The 19184-nt window shown below is 42.4% G+C and overlaps 1 protein-coding gene across 3 annotated transcripts in view; it reads right to left on the bottom strand.

The window, feature by feature from the left end:
- The window catches only part of LRFN5 (leucine rich repeat and fibronectin type III domain containing 5), a 1086380-nt gene that overhangs the window by 390512 nt on the left and 676684 nt on the right, over nucleotides 1-19184 (bottom strand). The window lies entirely within an intron of this gene.

Raw genomic sequence — 19184 nt, 5'->3', positions numbered from 1 at the left:
CTGAGAAATAAATGTTTCTTGGTGCCTTTGACAAATCAGCTTGGGTTCCGTTGATGGAATAATTCATAAGTGAGTTTCAGTACTGGCATCTGTTGTGTTGTATTAGAAACCAATAGCACCACTTCTGGACATCTGCTTGCACTTGACCAGGACAAAGTCAAAGTTTCAGTCCAACCACAATGGAGCCCTGCTTGGATAATCCACGTGGGAGGCTTCGATCAAAAGTTTACCTTAACACTTAGAAACTTTTCAGGAGCTTCTTCTGACAGGCGCCCTCGATGCTCTCAACCAGTCAGGATTCTTTGAGGTTCACTGGCTTGACTTTCTGTGAGCTCCCAGTCACACCCTGGAGGACGACCCTCCATAGCTCTTCAGTGGGACGAACCTGGAATCCAGGCCGTGGTTAAAGGTGGCCAGCATTGGCTCTCACAGACAAGTTTGTCACCCTGTGGTGCTTTTTCCAAAAAGTTTACCAAACTTTCCCAAACTTCTGGAGGTTCTTCCAGAAGGTCTCCTGGTGAGTTCCGTGGCTCTACAACACTAATCCAAGGGTCTAGAAACTCCTAGATGGTCCTTGTCAGGTCTGGACTTCAATTCCTACAATGCACATTGTCAACTCCCTTAAAACTCCACTGGACGCACTCCAAATGTGGGGCTATGGCTGGAGAAGGGTCGGTTAGGCTCGGTTAACCTGTAGCTGCAGGAAGTCCACTCCTTACTCCTTCTTGAAGCAAGGCAAAACCCTCAGAGTTGTATCCCCAGACAGTGCAGCAGGTGCAGTCTTCACCAGCCAGGCTCTTGGATGCAGATCAGGATTTCAGCAGGACAATCTTCCTTCTTTTTGTAGTTTCAGGTGGCAGAACTGAGATGCTCTGCAACTCTCACATATGTATCCACTCTTCTCTGGCAACAAGCCTGGGTGCACCCCTGTCCAATGAGGTGTAGGGCAACACCCCAAAGCATGACAACTTCCTCCAAAATGTGGCATAGTCTTGCCCCAGAAAGCACTATTCTCTCAAAACCCACTATGGCTGAAATTCCAGCAGAGCAGCAAGAGCTAACTAAACCAAACTCAGAATATGGCTTATTTCCATAAACCTATTCCAATCACATCTGTGAATTCCTTCCTTAAGCCTCCCATCTGGCAGGGAGAGTGGCTGGCCCTGGCAAACAGACTTGCTTGACCTGATCTTCCTTTGAAGCTGATGCTTTATGGCCAACCCCCCAGCTCTGGCAGTCCAGTTCCCCAAAGGGCTATCTCCATCAGATAGCCTCCACCTGGTCAGGCCACTCTGGGCTGACCAATCAAGAAAGAGTGGTAGAGGCTAGATTTTGGCTTACAGAAAAGAAAGTCTTATACCTTCTTTTCTGTACAAGTTATGATAAAATCAGCAAGGCCAAGTTGCAGGATTTATCATTACTATTCTGTTCAGCCTTTGAATGATATTTCATACTTTCCTAGCAATAATTATGCATCCATAAAATATTGGCATGTTAGCCTATGAGGCAAGCTATCTTCAATGGACAAATGAAATGTGGAAATGTTTCCTCACCAGGGTTTATAAAAACCTATTTTATAAAACCCTGCTAATAATTACAGGAACTTCCACCCCTGGAACTTATAGGGGAGACCCGGGGGGCTCCTAATATACAAACACATTTTTGGTTATAACTTCACAGTGGTCACAGCACCAGCATCAACTTTGTAGTGAATTTCCTACAATGGGGAACAATAGAATGAGCAGCTTTCACTTACCTGGGCTGATAAAACATGTTGTATAGGGACCCTGCTTATAGTTATAAGACTCCCCACCACTGTAACACCTAGAGGAGACCCTAGCAGGACCCACAATGTAAGAATACGGTAGAATATCACTTTTAAAGGGCCTATGCCTCCAAAGTCGAGTTTGCAATGAATTTTACTTTTGAAAACAGTGATGCAACACAGGGCTGGTTTTAAAATGACTTCAGGCTATCAGTAGTGCACACATGCAAGTGAAACAAAGGCTTCTGGCCTCTCAGCGCCACGCCATATTATATAATAAGGCTTTCTAGGTAGTTTTTATCCCCCTGCCCTTTAATCTACTAGGGACTGTTGGGTGGGTCAAACCAATAATAAGTGTACCTCAATGTATATGTTTGTGTTTAACATAGCACTGGCCCTGTGCCAGACTAGCACAGTCCAGGACATCAGTCAGAGTGAGCTGCCACCAGTTCCATTCAGGATACAAAATCAGGGTGAGCAGGCCAAAAAGAGTGACTTTCTAACAACATGGAAAAGGAAGACTTGGAGGCCTATTCAAACAGATATTTGTAGTAAGTAAAGTAGCACTCCTGTCGTACTCTTTGACGTACTCTCACATGCCTTTGTGAATTTGCCCGCAAAATATCTAAAATGAGAATACAATGGGGATAGTCAGGCTGGGAATACAGCAAACACGCAAACGGTGATGGGAGAAATGCTTTCAATAGTCTAATCACTGGCATGTAAGAGCATGTAAAACGATGCTCCTATTTTCTGCACTCGTAAATGCTTTTTGACTCTTCCCTTAAGAGTTTTTGCTAATTAAAATGAGAGAATAAAGGATAAGTACTTTCCAACCCATATCTTTATAAAGACACCCATGGACCAAGATCTACACTTCCTCAGAACTGCTAACCCCATTAAGAGTATGGATGCAATAGAAATTGAGCAAAAATCTATAAAAAGTAAATTCCTGTATTTTGGCTCAAAGTTTATATGGCTCCCATATCCCTCACCAAGATGAAGCCTCTGGGACAAGCCAATCTTGCTGATACATAAACAAGAAAATTGAAACTCATGACTTTGGCCACTCTTCTTCCATTTTGCGTTATTATTCCTCAAAAACAGGCTTTTTTATTTGTATTATTTTAGGCCAAATGATTCATGTTGCATAGGACTATATGATAGAACACGGCACCATAAATGTAGAGGAGTGGTCGCAAAGATATTAAGACCTTTGCTGTTTAGAGTATGCGGTGGTTACATTTTGTAGCTCCTATTTCTATAACCAAAGTATTGCATGATCGTGGCCCACAATTTGTGCCATATGCTCTTGCTTCACCCTACATGAGGGAACCAATCAGCTTGTCCTCCTCCTTTCTTATACTACTTACACTCAAAGCTCTGAACTGCGCTGTCAATCAGATCAAATCAAGAGCAAATTTTTATTCTAGAGATTCTCTAAATTTTCTTCTTACGGGAAAGATACATGTTTCTTGATATTAGCATTGTTTCATTAAATGAGGATGTTGTTAATGATTGAGAATAGAAACTGTACAATGTTGAATCAGTGCCCATTACCCATGGAGAGTTCTGAGTGAGCTTCACCTTAACTAAGGAGAATCATCAGAAGGCTGACAATGTAAACTTGAAGTGGTATCACATAAGCATCTTAGCACATCTTAGGACTATAAACATTGAAATAATGATCAGAAACATGTTTACTTACGACATTAGAATGGGCTCACTCTTGATGCCCAAAGTATTAGGTATGTCTCAGCACAAAAACTCATTCCACCTCTGCATTTGAAGAGCTACTTTGAATAATACTTCAGAAACTTTATGATCCTTACCCATTAAACACAAGATCTGTGTCCTTGATCACTGACATTGCAAGCGTATGGAAGACCTGCCCATCGGTTACACCACCTACAATATAGCCTGCTTAGCAATTCGGATGGGTAAGAGCACTGTTAGGTATATTGACACCATTTCCAACATTGGTACTCCTACATATACACGAACAGACAGAAAAGGAACGCACATTCTTCACCACTGTTAAACCAGATGACAATGAGGTACACATCAAAATCCACCCTTAGCACCAATAAAAATGGATAGCAAACCACAGCTCATCACACTCTCAACAGTAGGTGGCGAACATAAGACATTATTTCTCAAAGCAACATGCATGTGGCTACCGCACAACCTGCAGACAACAGATATGGTGACCGAGATCTCGTGGCCAACAGGAGTGAGTATACAGGAGGAGCCAGACAAAAAAAGCAAAGAAAGACTGAGTTACAGAGACCCATGGGTATGATAGCACTATGAAGCTAAGGGTAAGAACACACAGACAACATTGTGGTGCTACTGCGATGGTAGGGTTGAGCGCACTATATGTCAAAGAATACGAAGACACAGACACAATGGGGCTACAGAAATCCAAGATTCTCAAAACACTGTGATACAAAGCTACACAGACCATGGGGGTCATTATGAGACTGGATCCCCATAGTGCACCCACCTGTATAATAACCTACCACCAGGTTCTCGGCAACACCGAACAGTGCTATGGAAATGACCTATAACATGCTAAATAAAAAATGCATAATGTAAAACGTGTGATAAGGAGTACAATGTAAATACGATCCCAATAACCTCACAAAGTGTGGCTCCCCAAAAAAGGTAACTTGTATTTTCTGGCATCATCATGTTTTTGTCAGTACCTAGTTAGACCTATGTGATTTTAAGACATCTCAACGTGTGATATTGAGTTGCAGAATCTGGTGAATAATTGTGTCATCCATATTCTTCAGACAAACATAAGGAACTAGTTTGTCACATTTACATTTCTTAATGCAGTAGTGTGAAGCAAAGATGGGCTGTTCCACTCATTTAAAAAAGTGCATTTCTAGGGAATTGTGTCTAATATAGGCATAGGAGGACCATATAATTTCCAGATTTTTAAGATAAGCACACTTTAAATGTGCCCAAACATTATTTACATAGAAATACTCAAATTTGATTTGAATTTGGCTTTCGTTGACTTTAGACACCCCTTGTGCAGGGCATTAAACAAAATTGTGGAAGAAATCAATGATTCAGGTTTTAAGATTAATGTAGACAAAAGTTACCAAAACGAACTATATAAATATATGTTAAGTACCACGCGCAGGTGACGTTTTTTTAAAAAAAAAATCGATCTCTGTGCAAAGCCCAGTAGTGATGTTACATAAATGTATGTTTTTTTCCCGTTGGGTGCATTTTAAAACTCACTCGGAACGGAAAAGTTAAAAATATGAAGATATTTCGCATCAAACAAGGTCCCACTTCATATACATTGCCAAAGTGGGCATTTAACAAACTGCATCCTCAAAGCAGAGATCTTCGTTGTACTGATGGCTGGACATGTTTGCATTAGCCTTTGCCCCAAGTGATCAGAGAACAATCCACTGGTAAGTTACCGCAAATGCGAACTCCCCGGTTGGCTTTTGCCAATATCTTTTCACACTGCACTTCCAATTCAAATTCCAATGCTACATAAATAGCCCAGTTACTAGTGAACAATTAGTCAATCGCCATTTCTAATGCTCGCCATCCCGCCCGAGTAAGGAACCTACATTTTGTGCAGATTTAATTTCATATTGCAAAGGTTTCTGCTTATGTCATCTAAGGATTCTCTGTCTCACTAATTTTCCTGACCATGTCGAACACTGAATCTGATTTGGTAAATTATTTTGGTTTTCAGCGTTTCAAACGACAGTTTGCAAGTGTTGGAGTCTGCTTTGCTACAAACTATGAATACATTAAACACGTGTTAATAATAATATTCCTCCGGGACCTCCCTTTATGCTGTCCTTTACATCCGCACATCCGGCTGTGAAACACCCGGGCTGGCTCTGCAGCGATATTAATAGTGCCCGCAGTTTCCAATGACAGGTCACTAATTGCATTGCTTGGCGGCGCAGAACTCCCCGCAAAGAGCCCCTGCTTCCGAAATCATTGGTGACAAATTGGTTTTGAAAGGTGTGACTGTTACATTAGCTGACTTCAGAATAAATCCACTTAGCACCTACAACACCTCTGTGTACAGCAAGCTGATTGGCAGTTAGCCTAAACACCGCCGATAACATTAAAGCGTCTTAACTGTAGCGCCCCCATAAACATTTTCAGCCGTGCACTTGGGAGCATGCAATTTTCGACGCCGGAGAACGTAACAGTTAAACACTGTTCAAGTTGTATAACTTTACAATCCTCTTGCCTGCAAATTCACCTCAGAGGATTAAAGGGCGGTTAGGATTTTCTATAATAGTGCCATTTAAGCCGTGCAAAGCCCCTATATATAGTCTGACAATTGAATTACTGTAGTATAGAAGCTTCTGCCACAAGTTCTTAAGTGCATTTAAAAAGCAGAGAAAATAATTGTGCGATACTGGCCTCCCACCTTTTTAAGTTAAGGAAATATATATATATTACCTACTGGCGGTCGCCAGTAGGTATATATAGTTAGGATTTTTTCTCTATGGGATTTTTGAAAATTCTATGTCTAATAACTTTGGCGTTTGTGGACGGAATTGGCTGAAATTTTCAGGAAAATGGCACATTTTGTTTCTGAGCAGCCCTTGAAAATTTGGGGGGGGTTCGTCAAGGGGGGGCCGAGAAAAAAGGGGGGTCCCAAAACGTGTTTTTAACATTGAGTTTTCCATAGGGCGGTTGGCCTCACTTTTAGCCCGAACGGCTGAATGGATTTGCACGAAACTTGGCAAAATTGTAGGGACTGGTAGCCCGATGTGCCTTTTGTAGGTCTCAATATATGTGCTCCAGTGGATTTTGAGAAATTAACGTTTAAAAAAAGATATATATCTGTAACAGCGGACCGGGCAGCGTCCCAGGACGCGTACTTTTCGCGCAACGGAGCTTTGTGAAGCGAAGCTGATTGGTTCTCTGGCGTCTGTCAACATTCCAAAAAGTCCGTAGCGGCCGCCATCTTGTCTCTCGGTAGGATCGAGAGACAAGAGGAGGCCAAAACAAAGGGGAAAATAACCATAAGGGGGCATAGTAGATCCTCGCTGACCCCCTAGGTTTGATGTGGAGGTTTTAAAAGGGTCCCGCGGGGCAAAAAAAAATAATAATAATAATAATCGAACGGCTGAATGGATTTGCACGAAACTTGGCAAAATATTAGGGACTGGTAGCCCGATGTGCCTTTGCTAGGTCTCAATATATGTGCTCCAGTGGATTTTGAGAAATTAACGTTCAAAAAAAGATATATATCTGTAACAGCGCTCCGCTTCGCGTAACGGAGGTTTGCGAAGCTGATTGGTCATTCTGTCACTGGGCTATAGTTGGGCTACATCTGGCTGATATTTGGGCTACATTTGTTTTTTTTGTGTCTGGCGGCCATCTTTGGGCTACATTGGGCTACATTGGGCTTCATTGGGCTACATTGGGCTACATTTGGGCTCCAACATATATATAGGCCAATGTAGCCCAATATATATTTTTCAAAGTTAATTTTCGTAAAAACCACTGGAGCATATATCTTGAGACATAGCAAAGGCACATCGGGCTACCAGTCCCTACAATTTTGCCAAGTTTCGTGGAAATCCATTCAGCCGTTCGAGCTAAAAGTGAGTCCAACCGCCCTATGGAAATGAAGGAAATGAATGGGTAATTTGTAATTAGCAAATAGCTAATCGCAAACTAGGAATGGTAAAGAATCGCTATTTATTCCTTAAAGTTCGCTATTTAGGAAATGCAAAAAACTTTGATGATGCATATGGCGGTTCATCTCTAACAAGATAAGAAGCATAGGGATAGATTTATGATGACTGGCGCATCACCAGGGATGTGTTAGTCTTTCTGTGCCGCTGTTCCGTCATCTATGGTGTGCTGCATTTACAATGCGGCGCATCATGGGGCAAAAACAGCACAGATGCGTGATGTATCTGTGCCGTAAAGGTGGCGCATTGCTGGAGTTGTATCGCAAGTGTGATGAAGCTCCAGCAAGGGTCGGGGGTGCCCCTGTCGCAGGGTTTCTGTTCTCACACAGAACTGTGGACAGAGGATTGGAACCTCGGCGAATTAGGGTGTCCCAAAACTCACGTTAGTAATCAAAAACCCCTTAGCAAGCTAGGTACAGTGTCACATTGGATATAACAAACTCTCAATGTTTAGACAATCCAGAATATGAACTTATAGTACCTCAGGATACGTGGAACTCATGAACAGTCGGTCGTTATATATTTCTTAGAAACCAGAACATGGAGTTAAGAAGAACACATGTGTATTTGAAATGTTTATTTACTAATGCCGTCTTCTCAGGCGTAGTATCTTAGATAATACAAGTACACATATTATCAGTAGCAAAATTACCAGCATAGTTACTAGTACATAAAAAGCGAATGGTGATAGTATGTTAACATGCTGTAAATGAATAAGAGTTAGCAACACTTATAAGCAGCCGCGGGCCGTCGAGGGAGTTACGGTGAGGCAGGGAGGCGGGGAGGGGGAGAAGCAGGATGGAGAATACAAGTACACATATTATCAGTAGCAAAATTACCAGCATAGTTACTAGTACATAAAAAGCGAATGGTGATAGTATGTTAACATGCTGTAAATGAATAAGAGTTAGCAACACTTATAAGCAGCCGCGGGCCGTGGAGGGAGTTACGGTGGGGCAGGGAGGCGGGGAGGGGGAGGGGCAGGGTGGAGAGGGCTCCACCCTGCTTCTCCCCCTCCCTGCCTCACCGTAACTCCCTCCACGGCCCGCGGCTGCTTATATCTCACCCTCCCTAATACACATATTATATTATTTGCTAAGAAGGTCTCTTTGTGTTGGTTTAGGGCGTGCCCATACTTTAGTGTCTTAGATTTGAAGGAATCACATCAGCATACACCAGCTCTCTCTTCATGTGAACCGCATCAAGTGTTGTGTATGTGTGTTCGGCAAAGCAATATAAAACCCGCCTCATGCCCAGAATTGGCAGAAGTTGCACTTATGTTATGAGTATGAAGTCGTGGAGATCAGACCTCATAACAATTCTGTATCGTGTTGTTCTTGAAACTTTAGCACTCGCTGTACAGATATAGTTTAACAAGCAAAGCAGATAGTAGAGCAATAACATATTATTCTCATGTAAACCACGATGAACTACTAGGTTGAAAGCTAAAGCAACAACTAAGTGTCGTGTGCAGAAGTTGCAAAAAAGGAAAAATGGCGTTTAAACCGGTAATGAGCCCATGCTAACTTAACACGGTGTAAAGATATCCAGGACCTAGATCACACCTCCCCATGATCCGGAAACGAACTGAATAAGATAATAGAAGTGCCATCTCATGAGAGCAGATTGCAAGTTTATATGTGGACGGTCCGCAAGGTAAAGCATTAAAAACTAGGAAAATTTAATGCTAAAGAAAAATAAAACAGCCAAGTACTTTATCGAGTCTTAAGCCAATAGGCAAGGTAAATAATAAAAACTTGACAAATAAGTCAATGAATTGTCAATGAAATGCTAGTACTCAGCATATCAAACATGAAAAAGGTCTATGACATAACTGTGTATGCAAAATAAGCTGCAACAGCCTCCAATAGGAAGTCACCGTCTTCATCCGAAAACAGTTCAGCCATCCAATTTAAAAGCGGAAAAGAACATACGTGCTCTCCCAGCACCGGATCCTCTATCACCATCAGAGGACAGCTCGGTGGGTTTTCAAGAAAGCTCTGTTCCAAGAAAGACTGTGCTGCCGCCAGTAAATTCCAGGGACCAATTAGTCCATGCATCAATGCCACAGCCATAATCCTTTCGCCAGGACAAACCAACTCGTGAGTAATGATAGGAGTCATCAGCTGATTAAAGTCGACGTCAGGAGAAACCGGTCCGCAGAGACACAAATCAATGGCCCAATCGAAATCACAGGTCAGGCAGTGAAATACAGGCTGGACACAGGTGAAGTAGGAGAATCGAAAAGATAATCCATATGCCGTGCTTAATATCGCCAACGGCATTGTGCCATAATATTCTAGCATGCGATTGCGGAACAGTGTCAGCAGCTGCAGGGCGGGAGGTTGCATAGGAGGGAAATCCATATTTAAAAATGTAAAAAAGCACAAGAGCGTCCGCTGGTAATGCAAGTAAAAATGGCAATCCACGAAGCAGAGTGGAGAAAATAGAATGAAAGAAAGCAGGGATGACTCCAAAGATTTTCTCAAATGAAGTCACGAGACCACTGGTAACAACTTTAAAAAAGTGCGCCAGGGCCTTTGTGGAGGATGCGTTAAAGATAGTCCGAACCATCTTGTTGAAATTGAAAGGCAAATCTGAATTGAAAAGGGTCTGCACCTCTGTACGGGTGTTCGCTATGTGAAGCACGAAAGTTTCACGGGCCGAACTCAAGGCCACCTCTCTCTGAGACAAAAGAGCTCTTATTCTTGCCATGCCGTTGAAATCTGCTCCCAAGGTTGGTATTTGTGGCCAGATTGAAAACTCCCTATGTTCATGTGTGGGAGGAAATAGAACATTTCTGCAGCAAATAACCCGTTCACTTACTGTTACGATAAAAGGAATACTTTTAATTAACCCAGAACAATCTTCATTATTGAGCATCAAATAACTACCATTTTCCAACAACTTGAACGTGGGGATGATAGCAGGAACTGGCGTGCCTTGCAACACGCAAGCCATATTTGGTCGGTGTTTGTTGCATGAACCGTGTAACTGTATGTGCCTACACATTAGTGAATGATCTGGCGTCTCAGTGCATTCCTCTCCATTCAGATAAACTTCTTGATCATCTTTGAAACATCTGTATGTGTATGGAAGCGACCAGACCTCATGAAGAAAAGCACTACCTAAAGGTTCATAACGACCTATTGGTATATATTTCATACAATTTGAAAACTTATATAAAGCAAAAGGCAGCGTTATTAAACCGTGGATAAGGCACGTTGTCAAAAAACCCGCAATCCTCTGCTGATGATGTCACTGAGCATGTCATGAATGATGTAATATGTGACATCATCAGCAGTGGATTACGGGTAATAGTATCTCTAGTTTACTCCCCTATAGCTGTCTTTCTTTTAACATAAGTCTCTGTTTCCTTCCCTTATACTTACTGTTTTTGGTTCGCTTCCGGTTCGCGTACCGGCGAGCGAACTGGGAAGCGAACTAAGAGAAATAGAGGTTGGCACAGTTCCAAATATTGTACCAATTTTTTAATAACGGGGAGGTAGTTCTGAAAAGAACTTTTTTTTTAATTGTTTTTGTTGTTTTATATTTTTTTTATTATTTTTCGGAACATTTTTTTACTTTTTTTGAATTTTTCTGAACAGTTTTATATTTTTTGGGGTTTTTCTTGGAGGGGGCAATGAAAACGATTCATTGTAAAGGGCTCAACAGGAGCAACAAAACAAAAAAAAAGTATTTATTATTTTGGGCGTTTCGTACAAACTTGCATATGATAGTCAATAGCTCTGTTGATCAGAGTGATGCTTCTTTCTCCGTAGCAAATGAATCCATCGCAAAATACGCAGATGTGTTTTACTTCACCAAATCTCATTTGTATATTTGGCACCATCTCCCTGCCCTCTGGTCCCGTTACTTCCGGTACAACAGATCTTCTGGCCATAATAGGGAGATTATCTAGGTCGTTCCGAAACTGTGCAGCACTGTAGTTGTTAGGATGCCACCTAGTCATATGGCGATGCATTGTGTAGTTTCCGAAACTGTATTTTTTCTCGGTTCCTCTGGACAGTCTATCTTGACATATAAGGCAAGTTACGTATCTTGCATTTACTTTTTTCTGACCTTTGGGAATTTTAAAAAATTGCCAAATGAAGTTTTCTTTCCGGTGAGACGTCCTGGGTTCCTCAGGCAAAAACTGCCTCTCTTCCTGCTCTTCCTCGTCTTCCTCTTCTTCCTCTTCTTGCTGAATTATAACTTGAGCAGGTGGTCCACTCTTCCTTGGATGTGGTGGAGGTGGTGGGGAAGCACCAGCTGAAGCTACTAAAGAAGCCATTGCTCAGTGATCACAAAGGGTCTTTCTCTCACAATGATGAAAGTCAGAGTGAGGAAAGAAGGAGGGATTTTCATCATTTGGGAAAAACAAGAGTTCTCAACCAATGAAAAGTGTTCATTTTAGATTATATGACCTAGTCTTACATCATTAGGAAACCAAAAGTGAAATGAACCAATGAAAAGTGTTATTACCAAGTCACATGACCTGCTGTGTTTACGTTAAGCGCTTTGCAGGGCCTCCCGGTTTGCTTCCAGAAACCTGCGCTTTGCGACTCGCTTCGCGTACCAGTTCACTAACGTAGCACGTCATATGACGTATCACGCGACAACGGGAGGCGTCACGATGTTGTTTTCTAACGCGGCACTTGCGGTGAAGAAACGTTTACCGGCTCGCGGTCTATTTCGCGGCATCAAGGTCAGCTAACGGGAAGGTTCCCGATTCGCGAAGCGGGAACGAAGAAAAAAAAATATTTAAAAAAAAATTATTCATAAACATATAAAATATATTTTTGGATTTAAAGAAGAATACATTTTACAGCTACAGATATTAGCTGTTAAAAAACCAATGAAATTCACTGAAAAAACCATAGGTTATAGACCATATATAGGGGCCGATTAGGATGGCGGTTTTTCCGCATCCTCCGGGCCGGCGGAAGTGTCCGCCGGCCTGGAGGATGCGGAAAAACCGCGGCGGAGACTCCAAAGACCCACCGCCAAATTAGGATGGCTGGTGGGTCTGGAATTCCGTCCGCCGCTTTTCCGCCGCGGTCGGAGCCGACCGCGGCGGAAAAGCCATAACATGGCAGGCGGTGTCTATGAGACACCGTCCGCCATATTATGATGTGTGTGTAAATATGCTTTTCCACGGCGGCATTGCCGCCATGGAAAAGCATACGGACCTTCACTTCGGGGGCCCGTTGCGGGCCCCCTGGGTGAAGGGGTGGTGGTGAGTGCACATGGGGGGTACCTATGGTACCCCCCTGCATTTGCGTGCACAATGCAGCAGGCACCGCGCGGTGCCTGCCGCTTTGTGCACGGAAATGCTGTGCATGCATTTTTTACATTGGGGCGGGTGCAGCTTGAAGCTGCACCCGCCGCAATGTTAGAGATAGAGGATGTGACCGCCACCCTGGCGGTCACATCCTAATCAGATCGGAGGGAACGCCGCAGCCCATGCGGACGTTCCCTCCTCCTCAGGGGTCGCGGACGGACTCAAGTCCGTCCGCGATCCTAATCGACCCCTTAGTTAGGAATTAGCATTTACAAAACCTTGAAAATTCACTGAAAAAACCATAGGTTATAGACCATATATAGTTAGGAATTAGCATTTAAAAAACCCATGCACTCAGTGAGACACATTTAATCACTCACTCATACATTCAGTCATGCACCTACTAAATCCTTCGTCCAGACACTTATACATCTACTCATTCTTCAATATGTAAAACATATTTAAACTTTACAGAAACACACAGTCACTGGATGATGTCATCAGTGATCTCATCAGTGATGTCATTTGAGATGTCATCAGTGATGTCATCAGTGATGTCACTGACCATGTCATGAATGATGTAATATGTGACATGATCAGCAGTGGATTGCGGGTGCGCGATATATAGTTAGTGCAACTAACTATATATGGAATTTCAATGGTTTTGTGTGAGTAAAATAAGGTTTTTTAAATGCTAATTCCTAACTATATATGGTCTATAACCTATGGTTTTTTCAGTGAATTTTCAAGGTTTTGTAAATGCTAATTCCTAACTATATATGGTCTATAACCTATGGTTTTTTCAGTGAATTTCATTGGTTTTTTAACAGCTAATATCTGTAGCTGTAAAATGTATTCTTCTTTAAATCCAAAAATATATTTTATATGTTTATGAATAATTTTTTTTTAAAATATTTTTTTTTCTTCGTTCCCGCTTCGCGAATCGGGAACCTTCCCGTTAGCTGACCTTGATGCCGCGAAATAGACCGCGAGCCGGTAAACGTTTCTTTACCGCAAGTGCCGCGTTAGAAAACAACATCGTGACGTCTCCCGTCCGCATGACGTTTCACGTTGTCGCGTGATACGTCATATGACGTGCTACGTTAGCGAACTGGTACGCGAAGCGAGTCGCAAAGCGCAGGTTTCTGGAAGCAAACCGGGAGGCCCTGCAAAGCGCTTAACGTAAACACAGCAGGTCATGTGACTTGGTAATAACACTTTTCATTGGTTCATTTCACTTTTGGTTTCCTAATGATGTAAGACTAGGTCATATAATCTAAAATGAACACTTTTCATTGGTTGAGAACTCTTGTTTTTCCCAAATGATGAAAATCCCTCCTTCTTTCCTCACTCTGACTTTCATCATTGTGAGAGAAAGACCCTTTGTGATCACTGAGCAATGGCTTCTTTAGTAGCTTCAGCTGGTGCTTCCCCACCACCTCCACCACATCCAAGGAAGAGTGGACCACCTGCTCAAGTTATAATTCAGCAAGAAGAGGAAGAAGAGGAAGACGAGGAAGAGCAGGAAGAGAGGCAGTTTTTGCCTGAGGAACCCAGGACGTCTCACCGGAAAGAAAACTTCATTTGGCAATTTTTTAAAATTCCCAAAGGTCAGAAAAAAGTAAATGCAAGATACGTAACTTGCCTTATATGTCAAGATAGACTGTCCAGAGGAACCGAGAAAAAATACAGTTTCGGAAAGTACACAATGCATCGCCATATGACTAGGTGGCATCCTAACAACTACAGTGCTGCACAGTTTCGGAACGACCTAGATAATCTCCCTATTATGGCCAGAAGATCTGTTGTACCGGAAGTAACGGGACCAGAGGGCAGGGAGATGGTGCCAAATATACAAATGAGATTTGGTGAAGTAAAACACATCTGCGTATTTTGCGATGGATTCATTTGCTACGGAGAAAGAAGCATCACTCTGATCAACAGAGCTATTGACTATCATATGCAAGTTTGTACGAAACGCCCAAAATAATAAATACTTTTTTTTTGTTTTGTTGCTCCTGTTGAGCCCTTTACAATGAATCGTTTTCATTGCCCCCTCCAAGAAAAACCCCAAAAAATATAAAACTGTTCAGAAAAATTCAAAAAAAGTAAAAAAATGTTCCGAAAAATAATAAAAAAAATATAAAACAACAAAAACAATAAAAAAAAAAGTTATTTTCAGAACTACCTCCCCGTTATTAAAAAATTGGTACAATATTTGGAACTGTGCCAACCTCTATTTCTCTTAGTTCGCTTCCCAGTTCGCTCGCCGGTACGCGAACCGGAAGCGAACCAAAAACAGAAAGTATAAGGGAAGGAAACAGAGACTTATGTTAAAAGAAAGACAGCTATAGGGGAGTAAACTAGAGATACTATTACCCGTAATCCACTGCTGATGATGTCACATATTACATCATTCGTGACATGCTCAGTGACATCATCAGCAGAGGATTGCGGGTTTTTTGACAACGTGCCTTATCCACGGTTTAATAACGCTGCCTTTTGCTTTATATAAGTTTTCAAATTGTATGAAATATATACCAATAGGTCGTTATGAACCTTTAGGTAGTGCTTTTCTTCATGAGGTCTGGTCACTTCCATACACATACAGATGTTTCAAAGATGATCAAGAAGTTTATCTGAATGGAGAGGAATGCACTGAGACGCCAGATCATTCACTAATGTGTAGGCACATACAGTTACACGGTTCATGCAACAAACACCGACCAAATATGGCTTGCGTGTTGCAAGGCACGCCAGTTCCTGCTATCATCCCCACGTTCAAGTTGTTGGAAAATGGTAGTTATTTGATGCTCAATAATGAAGATTGTTCTGGGTTAATTAAAAGTATTCCTTTTATCGTAACAGTAAGTGAACGGGTTATTTGCTGCAGAAATGTTCTATTTCCTCCCACACATGAAAATAGGGAGTTTTCAATCTGGCCACAAATACCAACCTTGGGAGCAGATTTCAACGGCATGGCAAGTTTAAGAGCTCTTTTGTCTCAGAGAGAGGTGGCCTTGAGTTCGGCCCGTGAAACTTTCGTGCTTCACATAGCGAACACCCGTACAGAGGTGCAGACCCTTTTCAATTCAGATTTGCCTTTCAATTTCAGCAAGATGGTTCGGACTATCTTTAACGCATCCTCCACAAAGGCCCTGGCGCACTTTTTTAAAGTTGTTACCAGTGGTCTCGTGACTTCATTTGAGAAAATCTTTGGAGTCATCCCTGCTTTCTTTCATTCTATTTTCTCCACTCTGCTTCGTGGATTGCCATTTTTACTTGCATTACCAGCGGACGCTCTTGTGCTTTTTTACATTTTTAAATATGGATTTCCCTCCTATGCAACCTCCCGCCCTGCAGCTGCTGACACTGTTCCGCAATCGCATGCTAGAATATTATGGCACAATGCCGTTGGCGATATTAAGCACGGCATATGGATTATCTTTTCGATTCTCCTACTTCACCTGTGTCCAGCCTGTATTTCACTGCCTGACCTGTGATTTCGATTGGGCCATTGATTTGTGTCTCTGCGGACCGGTTTCTCCTGACGTCGACTTTAATCAGCTGATGACTCCTATCATTACTCACGAGTTGGTTTGTCCTGGCGAAAGGATTATGGCTGTGGCATTGTTGCATGGACTAATTGGTCCCTGGAATTTACTGGCGGCAGCACAGTCTTTCTTGGAACAGAGCTTTCTTGAAAACCCACCGAGCTGTCCTCTGATGGTGATAGAGGATCCGGTGCTGGGAGAGCACGTATGTTCTTTTCCGCTTTTAAATTGGATGGCTGAACTGTTTTCGGATGAAGTTGGTGACTTCCTATTGGAGGCTGTTGCAGCTTATTTTGCATACACAGTTATGTCATAGACCTTTTTCATGTTTGATATGCTGAGTACTAGCATTTCATTGACAATTCATTGACTTATTTGTCAAGTTTTTATTATTTACCTTGCCTATTGGCTTAAGACTCGATAAAGTACTTGGCTGTTTTATTTTTCTTTAGCATTAAATTTTCCTAGTTTTTAATGCTTTACCTTGCGGACCGTCCACATATAAACTTGCAATCTGCTCTCATGAGATGGCACTTCTATTATCTTATTCAGTTCGTTTCCGGATCATGGGGAGGTGTCATCTAGGTCCTGGATATCTTTACACCGTGTTAAGTTAGCATGGGCTCATTACCGGTTTAAACGCCATTTTTCCTTTTTTGCAACTTCTGCACACGACACTTAGTTGTTGCTTTAGCTTTCAACCTAGTAGTTCATCGTGGTTTACATGAGAATAATATGTTATTGCTCTACTATCTGCTTTGCTTGTTAAACTATATCTGTACAGCGAGTGCTAAAGTTTCAAGAACAACACGATACAGAATTGTTATGAGGTCTGATCTCCACGACTTCATACTCATAACATAAGTGCAACTTCTGCCAATTCTGGGCATGAGGCGGGTTTTATATTGCTTTGCCGAACACACATACACAACACTTGATGCGGTTCACATGAAGAGAGAGCTGGTGTATGCTGATGTGATTCCTTCAAATCTAAGACACTAAAGTATGGGCACGCCCTAAACCAACACAAAGAGACCTTCTTAGCAAATAATATAATATGTGTATTAGGGAGGGTGAGATATAAGCAGCCGCGGGCCGTGGAGGGAGTTACGGTGAGGCAGGGAGGGGGAGAAGCAGGGTGGAGCCCTCTCCACCCTGCCCCTCCCCCTCCCCGCCTCCCTGCCCCACCGTAACTCCCTCCACGGCCCGCGGCTGCTTATAAGTGTTGCTAACTCTTATTCATTTACAGCATGTTAACATACTATCACCATTCGCTTTTTATGTACTAGTAACTATGCTGGTAATTTTGCTACTGATAATATGTGTACTTGTATTCTCCACCCTGCTTCTCCCCCTCCCCGCCTCCCTGCCTCACCGTAACTCCCTCCACGGCCCGCGGCTGCTTATAAGTGTTGCTAACTCTTATTCATTTACAGCATGTTAACATACTATCACCATTCGCTTTTTATGTACTAGTAACTATGCTGGTAATTTTGCTACTGATAATATGTGTACTTGTATTATCTAAGATACTACGCCTGAGAAGACGGCATTAGTAAATAAACATTTCAAATACACATGTGTTCTTCTTAACTCCATGTTCTGGTTTCTAAGAAATATATAACGACCGACTGTTCATGAGTTCCACGTATCCTGAGGTACTATAAGTTCATATTCTGGATTGTCTAAACATTGAGAGTTTGTTATATCCAATGTGACGCTGTACCTAGCTTGCTAAGGGTTTTTGATTACTAACGTGAGTTTTGGGACACCCTAATTCGCCGAGGTTCCAATCCTCTGTCCACAGTTCTGTGTGAGAACAGAAACCCTGCGACAGGGGCACCCCCGACCCTTGCTGGAGCTTCATCACACTTGCGATACAACTCCAGCAATGCGCCACCTTTACGGCACAGATACATCACGCATCTGTGCTGTTTTTGCCCCATGATGCGCCGCATTGTAAATGCAGCACACCATAGGTGACGGAACAGCGGCACAGAATGACTAACACATCCCTGGTGATGCGCCAGTCATCATAAATCTATCCCTATGCTTCTTATCTTGTTAGAGATGAACCGCAATATGTATCATCAAAGTTTTTTGCATTTCCTAAATAGCGAACTTTAAGGAATAAATAGCGATTCTTTACCATTCCTAGTTTGCGATTAGCTATTTGCTAATTACAAATTACCCATTCATTTCCTTCATTTCCATAGGGCGGTTGGACTCACTTTTAGCTCGAACGGCTGAATGGATTTCCACGAAACTTGGCAAAATTGTAGGGACTGGTAGCCCGATGTGCCTTTGCTATGTCTCAAGATATATGCTCCAGTGGTTTTTACGAAAATTAACTTTGAAAAATATATATTGGGCTACATTGGCCTATATATATGTTGGAGCCCAAATGTAGCCCAATGTAGCCCAATGAAGCCCAATGTAGCCCAAAGATGGCCGCCAGACACAAAAAAAACAAATGTAGCCCAAATATCAGCCAGATGTAGCCCAACTATAGCCCAGTGACAGAATGACCAATCAGCTTCGCAAACCTCCGTTACGCGAAGCGGAGCGCTGTTACAGATATATATCTTTTTTTGAACGTTAATTTCTCAAAATCCACGGGAGCACATATATTGAGACCTAGAAAAGGCACATCGGGCTACCAGTCCCTAATATTTTGCCAAGTTTCGTGCAAATCCATTCAGCCGTTCGATTATTATTATTATTTTTTTTTTTTGCCCCGCGGGGCCCTTTTAAAACCTCCACATCAAACCTAGGGGGTCAGCGAGGATCTACTATGCCCCCTTATGGTTATTTCCCCCTTTGTTTTGGCCTCCTCTTGTCTCTCGATCCTACCGAGAGACAAGATGGCGGCTGCT

Source organism: Lissotriton helveticus, chromosome 9 (genome assembly GCF_964261635.1).
Source record: "Lissotriton helveticus chromosome 9, aLisHel1.1, whole genome shotgun sequence".
Classification (NCBI taxonomy): Eukaryota; Metazoa; Chordata; class Amphibia; order Caudata; family Salamandridae; genus Lissotriton; species Lissotriton helveticus.
The sequence above is the reverse complement of the archived record's forward strand: the minus strand, read 5'-3'. Positions and strand labels throughout refer to the sequence as shown.